Consider the following 13,753-nt stretch of genomic DNA (forward strand, 5'->3'; position numbering starts at 1 on the left):
AGGAAGACGGCAAGTGAGTAATGAAATGCCGGAATAATTAATTTGCAGAGGTAAATCAGCGGGCACCGGAGGGCTGGGGATGGGCCCCGTGTGCCAGATGTCGGGGCTGAGGCTGCCCTGGAACGGGGGTTTTGGTGGGACTCCCATTCGTAGAATCACGGAATCACTTTGGTTGGAAGAGACCGTCAAGATCATCGAGTTCAAACGTTGCCCCGAAAAGCCATAAAATAATCATCATACTAAACCCAGAAGGGATTTCTGAGGCGGGGAAATAACCCTCGGTCTGCTGGGGCCGTAGCAGTGGAGATGGAGATCAGGCAGGAGCTGCGGGACGGCGCCTGCAAATCAGCTTTTCTCAACGTGGCTTATTTACAACTTGACCTGGCCAGATGAGGAGAACAGTGTGGTTTTAACACACGTGATGGCTTTCTGAAGTTTGTAGCTGCCCAGGGTTTTGCACCTGGACTTTCAGGTGCTCTTGACCGGGGGATTTGCAAACCTCACAAGAGGATGGTGTGGAAAAACTGGCTGTAAAGAGCCTTTGGAGCCAGTTCGGGGGACGGTTGAAGCCCCTTGTAAAAGGTAACAGTCATTTGAGAGGCTGAGGAGCACGAGGGACTTGCCAAAGTGGTGCAGAGAGCTGGTAGCAAAGTCAGAATTGGTCCCCGGGACTTGTGGTGGATTATGCTGCATCTGCTTGAGCTACGCTGGGGCCTTGGGATGAACGCACTTGGTTTTATCTCCTGGAAGATGCTGAGATTGTACAAATTCTTCCCATCCTCATCTGAACAGATGAGTGATATAAAATCCATCACAGGAGGCCGTTAGATGAGCAGCAACCACAGTAAATCTGCACCTAAATGAAAAAAACCCAAGTTTGGCATATTTTTGTGTTATTTAACTGAGATTTTTGCATCTGGGAGGAGGGAGGAGGGGCGCAGCAGCCAGGCTGCCTCTTTTCTTCTGAAATATTCCAAGCACTAAAAGGAGAATTTATAGTTCAGCGCTAGGGGGGAAAATGCATAATTCATTTTCCAGACTTTGGAAGGCCAAAAAAAAGGAGAAAAAAAATTTAAAAAGAAAAAAAAAAAAGTGGCGTTTCATTCGTACTTGCACTGTGAGTTACGGACAAGACTCCCCCGGCCGGGGCTGTAACGCGGCGGCGCTGTGCGGGTGTTTGTCGGAGCAAGGAGGACGTTGGGGTTTCTTTGTGAATGTGAATTCAGGACATGGAAATCAGTTGGGGAGGGGGTGTGGGGCCTGAAAATAAGGGCTGGGGGCAGGATGTGATGGGAATCCTCCGCCCAGCCTCGGCACCGCCGTGTCCTCATTAGCCAAATAGGTGTGAAGTGGTCGGATTTAAGATGCTATGTGACAGCAAAGTGCTGTTAGGGTGTAAAAGAAGCTGGTTTAGTTATTCCAGTAAAGAGAAAATTATTCCCCTTGTAGACAGGTGAGATAATGAATCATTATCATCTTGCCATTACATTTACTATCCCAGGCCCTGGCCGTTCCCGTGCCATGCAGAAAACTGAAGCTCCAGTGCTTGGTTCTTTCCAACCTCCACAGGACCCGTCCTCATTCCCTGGGAACCTTCAGGCTGTCGTGAGGGGCAGAAAATCCTCCTGGAAATGTCCTGGGATACGGGATTATTAAAGTAGATGGATTTGCCAAGCTGAAGACCCTCTGCTTTTCCCTCTTTATCAAGCTACTTCATATTCTTATTACTGTATTGACGCATCCTTCTCCCCCACTCCAATCTCGCCTTAATTTTCAGCTGTTAATCAGGCAAAGCACTGCGGCACGCTCTTCTGTAATTAAAGAATTAAAGCCGTACCTGAAGAATGCAGATGTGATAGCAAAAATTAAATTATTTAAATAATGCCAGGCCATTAATTATGCATGTCCTTCAGTCTTTCATCTCTTGATAAGCTCCAGCAGCTTTTAGAAGGGGGGGGAAAAAAGGAAGCTAAACATTTGTGCTCGGTCACAATCTCTTTGGTACCGCAGGTGAGTATCTCCATCGAGGTCGCCAGGAACCTGGAGCGAAAACGTGTTGCTGTTCCCAGGAGGGAGCCGGCTCCTCTGGTGCGGCCTCGGGGCTGTCACCGAGCTGGGGACACAAAACCCACACCAAACACCCCGTTTGCCACGGCCCGGGGGGCGAAGCCAGCCCTGCGCGCTCAGGCAGAGGGGTAAGTGTTTTGAGTTGTTTTCCACCCAGAGGCGCCAGGAACGACTGCAAAACCCCTCTGCACCGCGCTGCCGAGCCGGGTCCTTGTCTGGGGCAAGAACGTGGGTTTAACCGCGTGTGAGCACGGGGGACGTCACCGCGGAGCCACCCCGGCCAGGGGGTGTCACACCGAGGTCCCTGCAGCTGCTGCTTTCTGCAGATACTGATGTTTAAATGTGTGGTACCACCTCATGCACCCCTGGATTCCCTAAGGCAGTCAAGACCTATAGGCGAAGCAACTTGTTGTGCAAGATGGGGCTGGGGAGATGCGTTCCCAAAGGATCCTGGGCTCCTGACCTGAAATGCTCGTGGAGTCTTATCTGCCCACTGACTCTTTGTTTTCAAAAGGACCTGCCAGGTTTTCTCCATGCTGAAGTGCTGCTCCTGTCCCCGTTTCATACCGAAGTACTGCCCTGAGTTCTGCCGTGGGTCTGCTGAGCAGCACAGAGACGACACTGAAGTGCAGCCGGGTGACAAATATCGCACGCGATGACAGAAGAAGGCTCCTTACCTTTCTGAGGCCAGCACAGCTGATGGCTTCAACCCAGGGAGAGAAAAATACCGTGTCACATCCCCGCTCTGAAGGGGAGAATTAGGGCAGGGGAGAACGAGCTGGAGGGGATATTTTTCCATGTCATCCTAACAAGCGTGTCCGTGGTCATTTAAAGGCTGCCTGGAGGCGGCTGCGCGGTGTGACAAGGACACGAGGAGGATGCTCCTGCTCTGAGCGGTGCTGTCACCGAGCAAACAGGGCCTGGGATGTACGGCTCCTTCTGCTTTCATCTGGGAGGGAGGAGCAGCAAACGCCCCCGCTGCTCGTTTCACGCCAGATTTACAGATTGCTAAAATGGCTTTTAATATTGCATATGGAAAAATCTTACATAAGTGGTTGTTGTCGTGGAGGCTTTGTGCAACATCTGGCTTTGGGAAATTAGCCCCTGGTAGCCTGGTTATTTTCCTGGCTTTAGCGATAGAGCAATGCCAGGGTTTTTGGGAGGCTGTGGATAAAAAAAAAAAGGAAAGAGAAAGAAAGAGGGTGCTGGAAAGAGGTTTGGCTCTGTGCAGCTCCCAGATGTGCTCCAAGTCACAGCACAAGGTGGGAGAAACACACGCAAGAGGGTGTTTGGAATGGCTGGGGATGCTGGAAGGGTTGGCGGTAGGTGAGATGCTGATCTCTCGATTTCCACCAGCACCGCAGGGCAGACCCGCTCCCTCCAGAAGGAGAGGCCTTTACCTAAAACTAGACCCAAAGATGAGTTCAAACCAGCCGAGGCAAATTTCCAGAGCAATCCCGGGTGGTTTTGAGGCTGCAGAAGGAGCAAGTCCCCCCTGAGCTGTGCCCTGGCTTCACCTTGCCCTGCTTGCCTTCCTCAATAGTTTATGACAGGTGGCAATACAACGGAATTATTTAAATGGTGGCTCTCTCTTCCCTTCTATCTTGTATTATCTATCTTATTTTCTGTTCCCATGTGTTATTCATGAAGCTTTTCATGTCAGCTTGTTTGCAGCCGGCTGATGGGGAAGCCTGTGAAGGCAGGCAGGTTTGTTCTGCAGAAAAGGCCATAAATAATCTGAAAACTGCCAAGCCGAAGCACATTTCAGGGACTTGGGCTTGGTACTGGGAGGCTTCCTGCAGCAGCATCTCACATTGGCAGCCACTGGCAGGTAACTTCGGGGTCTTTTCCATTGCACCGGCTGATTTTCCCCTCTGTTCTCTCTGCAAATTAAAGGACGAGGAAGGTGATGTTCTAATAGCATCTTCAATAGCCCCCCTGGGAGAAGTTCATTTCTGATCAGAGGCATCAGCACAAAGAGCCCTCGGAGGGTGAATAGCCACTGTGCGGGGAGCGGGGAATTCCTTCTGCTGTCATACAGAGCCCTTCAAAAGGGGAATAATACAAACCCTTTGATCTACTGGTGAAAAAGTCCTGCAATTTAGCTCTTGACAAGAAAATCTAATTTGTTTTTAGCAGAGAAAAGCCATTATCCCGCTGCAGGAGTGAGGCAGAAAAGCAGCTGCTGAGAACATCCCCACGGTGGGACTTGGAGCAGGAGGGACAAACTTCTAAGAGTCTGCTAAGAGTTGGGGACCCTGGGGCAGGTAAATAAATAACCCACAGCTCCTCGTCTGTGCCCAGACAATGCAGCAATTGTTCGGTTCCCGGCTTAAAAGTGAAACTACAAAATCCTGATTCCATATTCGGAGAGTTAATCACTTGAGCTCATCCTCTTATCTCCGGTTCGTAGGTGTGTGCGAGCGCACATCCATACGTGCTTTCAAAGGAAAAATAATTATCACAGAGATAAAGCTTTCATTATTTTTAATAGCATCAGGTCCACCCGTTGAGTTATTACAGTAATAAAAACTAATTAGATCCCTGGTGATACGTTCCCCCTGTGCACGCTGCCTGCCTCCCTTATCGATTGTTGTTATAAAAACACATAACTGTGTATCAGATCGTTGGTAATAATGACTGAGCCTTTTCCACGGGCACATAAAACAATGCGTGTATTTCAGGTAAATAACTGTTTGCTCGTATTTAAAAAACTGAGGGGAACAGCCCTGATTTATTTGGCCCCTGTAGCAGTTTGCCGAGGTTTGGCTGCAGATGTACGACCCGGGAAGGGTCTTTTCCTTCCCCACGTTGTGCTGGCAGTGCCCGGTTTGGGCTCTGTTACACCAGAGCTCGCTGCAAACGCCTCGTCTTGCTAAAATGTCTGCGTGTGCCAAAAGAAAACAGATCAAAACACAGATTTTGAACGTGTCAAAACATTTTTGTTCAGATTTTTTGAAGTCTGACTGTAATTTTCAGTTTGATTTGTATTTTTTCACTTACGAATGTTCTTTGATATGCCATGGGCCTTTACAAAAATGCTTTCATCCAAAGCAAAACAATTAATTTGAGGTTGAAAGAAATGTTTCATTTCTTTTTCCCCGACTCTCTAAGACATCTCTAATTTTTCAAGCATGATTTTCTTTTCGCTTTCTAAAAAATGTCTCCAGATTCAAGAGCACCAAAGGGAATCAATTATTCACCTAGCCCGCTTTCTAGCACGTTTGCTGCTGCTGAACGCCGGCGTTGGTGCCTGCCGAGCCCGGCTGCTGAAAACCCGCTAATTACGGGCGCCTGCACGATAATTGCGGCGAACGGGGCGGTGTGACCGACCGCAGCCCGCGCTGCGGGAACCTGCGCTGCCCCTTCCAGCAGCACCCCAGCGTCCGGGCCAGGGGACGCGCGATTGCAGCACCCCAAATGCAAAAAGCCCAAGCGAATTTACCCCTGTCATATGACACAGACACGTTCCCGCGCTGGCGTGAAGCGCTTAGTAGTGCGTCGCTTGCATGCGTAACAAGGTTTGAACGCTTCTGTGTAGCTAATGCTAACCTGATGATTGTTTTTACTGTTATCTGTGCAGATGCACACTGGATAGATCTATATCTCTCTCTAGGAATGTGTAGAGGCTTTTTAAACGGGCAGCAGAATATAATTACCCCAATTAGACTTTGGCCACGACCCAAGCGAACCTTCCAGCACCGGCAAGAGTGGCGGCGCCATCAGTCCCGGCTTAACAACCCATTTTTGCGGTGTCTCTGCAAGCGAGTCTGTTTGAGGCTTGCTGCTGTACGCAGGCCTGGCTTGGCTGCCCTGCTCGATTTTATTTATACATGCATGTGTAATATAATTTTATATTTTAGTGCATACATCCCATTGCCTCCCTCGTGTGCCACCGCGGGTCCAAGGGTGGGTGCAGCAGTTCCGTGTGTCCCCAGCACACACGTGCAGCACCGACACCTTATCAGCACCCGGCAGGGATGCTTATTTTTCAGAAGAGATTTCCGTGCTGTGGACGCGGGGTTTTGCTGATGTTATTCGTGCTGTTTGGTGCTGAGGGTGCGTGTCGTGCCATTGCTCTCCCGTTTGCACTAAGCCGCAAACGCTCCGATTGCAAACAGGGTTTGTATTTTTGTTGCGTGTTCAGCTTGGGGTTTAATTTGGGTTTTGCACCCAGGCCAGCCCCTGCCGGCAGTGACACCTGGTGGCTTTGTCACTCCCGTGTCTGGAGGAGGCATCAAAATCTGAAAATCCTGTTTTAATGAGAAACTGCTTTCTGCTAGAGAAAGCTGGGACTTTAATTATCCTGTAGCATTATGCCGACAAGCCACCCAGCCTCAGCAGATCTGAGCGATAATTAGACCTGTTGGCTCTCCAGTGGAGGAGAACAGTAATTTTCGAGTGCAATGCTTCCCTGCACCCTCTAAGGAAAGCACAATCATTCAGAAATGGGAAGTTTGACAGGATGCCAGTTTTAATACACCCATTGAAATGTTTTCTTGTCAACAGTGGTACAGCCACATGTCCATCATGAGAATTTTCCTCTAGAAACATTTTTTGGCAGAGAAGAAACAGCGAGGAGTTACCTCTCTTCATTGGATTTGTTTGGGGTTTTCTGCTTTTGGTTGGGATTTTTTTTGTTGGTTTTTTTTAATGTGGTTTTCCTGCGCTCGCTGACTTTGGTGGGATTTCACCGCACGCCGAAGCGCTTTGCTGGCTCTGGGGTAAGAAGCGCTTTGGCGGCCACGTTCCCATTTGCGCTCACAAGAGTCCGATTTGCTGAGCCTGTCGTACATCGCTCCGAACACGTAAAGCGCCTCTAAGGTGGGTGTAAATTACATTTACGGTCGGCGGATGGTCCCTCAGCACCGCCGGCACCGTGCAAAGCCGTGAGAGCAGAGTCGGGCGCGGAGCATCACCGCTCCCTGGGCGCTGGGAAAGTGGCAGCCTGGCTGTTTTAATCCTCATCTCCACAAAGTTTTCAAGCCAGAGAGAGTTTGGCCTGAGTTTTCCCTTTTCCAAAGGCACTTAGGTCCAAAATCTCAACAGCGTTTTGAGCTTCACGCCCGCGCCACGGGCAGATCTCTGCGAGCGCTGAGCCGGGCACTAATGGGTGTCATGGGAGCTGGGAAAGCGAGCGGGAGCTTAGGTGCTTAAAGATCTTTACAAGATAAGTGTTATGATTTATGGAAACACAGAAACACAGAGGTGCGAGGTCTGTTCTTGAATGAGGAAGAGATTTAATCACTTGAAGGTAAGAAACTATCCCCCCGGCTGTGCCGGGACAGCGGTTCTGCCGAACATCCCTCGTGTCGCTGGGGGCGAAGGCTGGATTTGGATTTCGGTGCCACAAACCACCTTGTGCCTCGTGTCAGTGTAGCACCGGCTGCCTCACAAGAGTATCATCAGGATTAATTTGTGTTTACACAAAGCCTGACAATCCCAGGTGATGAAGCAGCAGGTGGCTGCAAAGAAATGATTTGAAGACAAAATCGCCTCTCGGTTTTTATAAGCGACATTTCCCTGTATTGCCTGGGGACTTCGGAGCCTGGTGAGCAGCGGGTGGTGTGTACAGTTACCTCCCCCAAAACAGTTTTCCTCCGAACTCTGCACAAAAGCCAACTCCACCCAATGCTCTTGACCAAACCGCTGCTTCGGATGGGGAGGACAGTTCTGCAGAAGGACAAGCTGTGTTCAGACTCCCAAATCCTGCCTGCACGCCCTTGCAGGGCATGCTGTGAAAGCGCAAGATACTGGCTTGTATTCAGGGTCATTTTTTTCCAAAACAAAGCAATTCCTACAAAACAGGCATTATGCAAATGCATTCACTACCAAGCCAAAGACCATAGTTCGTCCAGTTTTTCACCCTGGCAGCAGATTTCCTCATTATTTGTTATGTATCTGGTTTAAAAGTTTCGTTCGGGAAATCAGAAAAAAATTCCTTAAGATTTATCTACTTCGTATTTAGACGATATAGTATCTATACAGCCACGGGGTTCCCACGAGGGTGATATTCAGCCTTTATTCATTTGAATGGGGATGCAGGCTCTTGGACAGTAAATGTGAGCTCACCAGCAACAATATTTCTTTTCTTAGCTCTAGTACATGCACTGTATAAAAGTAATTCTCACATGGTAAGGCGTGTGCGGTTTACAGAGCAAAAATCAACAATTTTGCATGCGAGAAGCAGCGTGGCAGCTGGGAAAGCAAGCTGGGAGGTGTGGGGGCGAAGGTGTCTGGAAAACTTTGCGTATCTAATTGGTCTCAGGTCAGACTCCGGCCAGCCAGTCATCAAAAGCCTCTGCCGTTTGGCTTTTTAATGAGAGATTTTCATATATTAACACTCCATTAGGTCCGTAGCCAAGTCATTTTTAGGGCAATTTAAGATGCACGTGCCACGTGGCCCTGGCTCTCGCCTGGATTCTTGCAAACATGCTTGGTGCAGCCCAGCGGTGATGGGGAGGGAGATAATATGAGCTACAGTGAAAATAAACCATGGAAAACTCCCTGAGTAATGACTGTGGGTACAGCAAAGTACAAGCAGGAAAGGAAAAGACTGAAACAGCGGTTTCTCCCAGCTGTGATTTACTGATTTTATAAACGGAATATAACTGTGTGTTAGCCCTTCAGCCTGAAGATGGAGAGATAAGGGTGTGCGCAGGCAGGGCCGTGCTGTGTCCAAGAATTACTCTCAGGAAATATTACTCCATTTGCCCTTTTTAAACAGTCATTTCAGCTTATTACTGAACACATCGCTGTGGCTTCTTAGAAATCCTTCACCTCTGCAGCCATCCTTGGCCTCTCTCCCATTAAAGGATTTCAGTGCGCATCAGCGTGGTTATTAAATTAAGCCTCAAAAATTGGAGGGGCGTGTTTGCACCTTTCAGAGGGCGACGGGGTTGGCGAAAGGTGAAGAGGCAGAGGCAGCGGGAGGGCAGGGGCGTGAGCCCCATGCTCCAGCAAACCCAAGGAGCATCGTCTACTAAACCGCTTCTTAGGTCCCCAAAATCTTGTGTCCCCTCCGTCCCAGGGGCTGGGGAGTCCTGCAGTCTCCTCTGAGCAGGTCCAGGGAACACGGTGTTTTCCCCGTAGCTGCCTCGTTGCCGCAGCTTTTTCTTGGAAAAGGAGCGATGACAAAAACCCGCCTGCAATATTTCCATCCCCTGCCCTCTCCTGCTGCCTCAGCTGCCAACATGCATGGCACCATCATCACAAAAAATGAAATTTAGGTGATGGATGGGCTCTGCTTGGTTCCTGTAATATTCTTATGAAAATTTTAAGCAGTGCAGGTTACCCTAACTGCCTGGTGTGGGCACTCTGTGCTGCGGGGGACCAGCCTGGAAGGCCAGAGGGGTTTTCCGAACAGGAGCGAAACCAGTTCCTCCTGTAAGAAAAGGGAAGGAAAGGAGCTGGGCTGTGCTGGGACAGGGCTCTCGCACGTTTTCAGGGGGACAACACCGACTTGCAGCCTTGCAGTGCCAAGAGCCAAGCCCTGGCACGGCCCGCGGTGTCAGCATTTGCGGCAAGCCAGGTTTTCCTGATGCTGCAAATCTGCTACAGGAGGAAAATCTGCCATTAAGCAGCTTTGCAGCATTAGCGAGGCTAATTCTTTCAGGGGGTAGGAGCGTTTTATTTCAATACTGCAAAGAAGGTGTAATACCTTTTCATGAACTTAGGAAGGTCGTTCCGGTGACCTCAACCCAGACGCAGCCCAGTATCAATAAAAACTTGCTAAAATACGTGCACTGAATATATTGACCCCCTTCCTGACCCCTTGCAGATGACCTGATGTGCCACAGGGTTTATGATACCAGTGTACAGCCCTTCCCCTGCCTGTGGTGTTGGTGTAGCCATCCCAGGAGAATTAACCACCGCGAGGGGTGAGACCTGTAGCTATTTGGGACCTGTCAATATTTGGGACCTGTCATTATTTCTTTGGCTCCTGCTGCAGAGAGACACAGATGCGCAAATCCCCTTCTCGGCGCTCGTACTGCGACTGTGCACAAACATACGAACGGTATTTTGGCCTCTGCTTCCCCTGACCAGTGATTTCTACCCACTGCTGTGAATCTGATGGCACCGACTGGCTCTAAATGGGTTTGTCCCCAGGACACCTGTTTGGCTCGTCAAGGTCTGCGTCTGAAAGGCGAGCCAGCCTTCCTGGGTCATTCTCAGCTGTTTTCCAGCTGCAGGAAAGAGAAACGGGCAGGAAATTAGTCAGCAGCGTGTCAGGAATAGGATTTGTGGGAAGAGGAAGGTTGAGCGATGCGATCCCTTCCCCGGGCAGCTCCATCGTGGGAGGGTTTGTGGGGCTCAGCCCCAGCAGAGGCAGCACCGAGCACCTGGCAGATGCTAAAAGAAGAGTCGAATCCCTTTGATTTTTAAATGTCTGGGTCTTGATCCCGTAATGCTGCCTGGGAGAAGCCGCCCGCACTGAGTGATCTGCATTTACATGTCATGATAGTGATTTATTCTGCTTAAAAGCCGCCTCTGCTCCTCTTGCCGCTGTCTCAGCCGTGCCGCGGTTCCTCAGCCCAAGCCGCGCCGTGAACTCACGTTCAGCTCCTTTGCAAGGGAGAACGGAGCAGTGCCGGCCCCTCCTTACAAAAACCTGCAGGATTTATAGCTGTCGGCATCACCGGGTGCTAAAACAGGGTGACCTAAAAAAGCAGCCGTGCTAATTTAGCCTGAGTGCTAATTAGCGGTGCTAATTTAGCACCTAAAACCAACGCACAGGGCAGGAGGTGATGCCCTGCTCATCGTCGGGCTGACAAGCAGAAGAAATTCCCCTTTGCAGAGCGAGCCAACGCTGTCTGTGACAGCTCTGCTGGCGGTTTAGACCCTAAACTTTCCTTGGAGTTGGTAAATCTGCTCCTGTTGCCCATAATCTCCCTGCTGATTCCTCCAGCCCAGCACGGCCGCTGAGTCGTGAGGAGCAGGTTTCAGCAGATGGTGGCCACAGCCCGGCACGTTTAATCAGTTCGTTTTGACCGGATTTGCTTTCTAAAGCCGCAGAAGTTCCATGGAGCCTTTTTATGTTGAACTTCTCCCTGCGCACACACTGAATTGTTTCTGCCCAACAAAAAACCTTCTGCTACATAAAGTAATTTTCTCTTAGAGAAGCTTTTGCAGCGGAAAGCATGGCTCATTGCTAAAATCAAGCCAATGGGATTGTAGCTATTGATTTTTTTTCCTACTTCTACCACTATTTGGCTGCCTAGAAAACATTGCTGTAGCAAATGATAGTCACTTTGGGGCAGCCTGGTAATTGCGGGAGCTCAGCGGACAGTTTACCTGTGTGCAACCTCGTTGTCCTACCAGCAGATTTTTCAAAAAAATTGAAAGCTACTATTTAAAAATCTGTGTGCAGACACCACAAACGGGCCCGCTGCCCCCGTGCAGGCCTGTGCTGTGTTTGGTGCTGTGCAGATCAGGAATGATGAAGTCTGGCACACCGGGCAGTCGAGACATTTTGGGCAGGGACCGCTGGCAGGAAGGCGGGGAACAGCCCAAAACAGCAGCTCCGTCCCGAGCATCCCTCGCAGCGAAGCCACGAGCCCTCCCCAGCCCGAGCATTCAGTGCAGGATGCCAAACGAGCACAGCCCCTAACAAAGCTGCACCAAATTAGTGGGGAGAGTGGCTTTCGGAGGGCTGGTTTGGAGCGGGATGCTGCTGCCAGGGCGGAGCTGGGTGATCTCCTTCGGAAACCCCCTGGTGAACAGATGGGAGCAAAACGATGTTGGCAGCGTAGAATGGTTAAAAGGCACCGCATTCAAATTTTCTCTCCGGCCTGAAGAGATGACTGCAGCAGGTGAAAGAGCTGCCAGGATTTGAGGGCAGTTCAGGGTGAATGACAGCAGAGGAAGACCCAGAAATCCTGCAGCCCAGGAATTGTGTTTCTTGGGACACCCGTTGCCCAGCGCTGGGCTGTGTCACAGCATCTCAGACCCTCCTCTTCCCCCGTATCAGCGCAACAGCCGCCTCGCCAGGATCCGACCCCTTCCCGCATCTGCTGATGCTCAGCGCCTGGTAGCTAATTAGCTGTACAGCAAGCCAGTATTAGGAAGCCCAATCAATATTATTTCATTTATAAACAGGAAACAGCTGTCCCCTACTTTGCATCCAGAGCTAATTTTAAAATGCATCAACCCCTCCCTGCAAGGCTGCCTGGGGAAGGGGGGGGATCTCCCATGTAACCCCAGGTGTGGTGGGGCTGGGCTACACTCAGACCTGGCAATTTTGGTCCAGCACATCACTGCCGGGATCCGTGTCAGGGAACAGAGAGGAACCCTTGAGCCAGCTCTGCATCCTCCAAGGAGGGTTACAAAGCAGAGGACGTTTTCCAAGTGGCTGTTTCTGGCCCTTGAAAACGTCTCTATATTACGGGGCTGGTGCAGAGAGACCCTTTGGGTAAGAATTATCCAGGCTGAGCGCACTGGCTCCCCGGGGAAAATGGATAATGAATTTTGCAGCGGGGTCAGAGCAGCGACTGCCCCTGCACCGAAGCTGCCCCGGAGTGAGCTCGGTCGGAGCCCGCGCGGCCGGGAGCAGCGGCAGGGGCACGGCGAGCTGCGGCCGCCCATCCATCACTGTCCCGGGCAATTTGTCCTGCGCCTCGGAGCTGTCACAGACCTCATCAGCTCCTGCAGCCCATGTGCTGCTGGCGCCTGCCAAGCAGAAAGGACACGGGGAACGAGCCTGCCATCGCTTTCCAGGGCACATCACGCCTGCCCCGGAAGGGCGAAGATCCAGGGTTTTGTGGCGCGCCTTGGCATCGGGGGCTGATTCTGCCTTAGTGTGGGATCTGCTGCCCACAGAGGTGGAAACCCCTCCCGCGGCGCTCTGCCCTGCACAGAGCTCACCCACGGCGGGGATGCAGCCGGGGATGCGGAGCTGGACGCCGTCAGCATCCCTGGAGCTGCCTGCATGGAAACCTTGCGCCAGGCGCCAGCTGGAGAAGGCTCAGACACCCTCCCGGGAAAGCCAACACCTCCCCGATGACAAGAGGGGGCTGGAACGTGGCATTTTGCCTCCGAAAAGGAAGGGAATTGACAGTTGTCACACTGCAGCTCAGCTGGAAGCTGCACCAGCCTCCTCAGTGCCTGATTTTTCCCTATCCCATGCTTACAGCAGAGAGAAATTGGCTTCATCGCACAGTTTACACCCCCCACCCTCAGTGGTTGGGCTGGTTTAAGGCACCTGAAGACTATTTCAGCCTTGGAACGAGCTGCATATGAGAATGCACCCCAGCTGCCTTCCAGGAACGGGAGAGATGGAAGGAAATTAAAGCTTGCAACCTCAGCCTGCGTTCACGTGCCAGGATCTCTTTTTTTCCTCTCCTCTAACCCAGTTACATTCCCATCAATGTAGTGTGGCCTGGAGGTATTAAAGATGTAGCGAGCGGCGGCACAGCGCGCGAGGAGGAACAGCCGCGCTGGGAGCCGGTTCATCTGGGATTTAATCACACCTGCAATGGGAAATGCCAGAGACAGGTGGGGAATCTTATGTGGGTGTCGGCGAAGAGGAAAATGAAATGCAAAAATAATTTGCGGAATCAAGAATTTAGGGATGAGGATCGCTGAGGATGCTTCGGCAGAGCATCTTAGTTAAATTAAGGCTCTTTATAAAGCAGTACCCAACTTTCTTCCCAGTCACTCATAGTTTATTCACGCATCGCTCATTATT

This window comes from Caloenas nicobarica, chromosome 23 (genome assembly GCF_036013445.1).
Source record: "Caloenas nicobarica isolate bCalNic1 chromosome 23, bCalNic1.hap1, whole genome shotgun sequence".
Taxonomy (NCBI): Eukaryota; Metazoa; Chordata; class Aves; order Columbiformes; family Columbidae; genus Caloenas; species Caloenas nicobarica.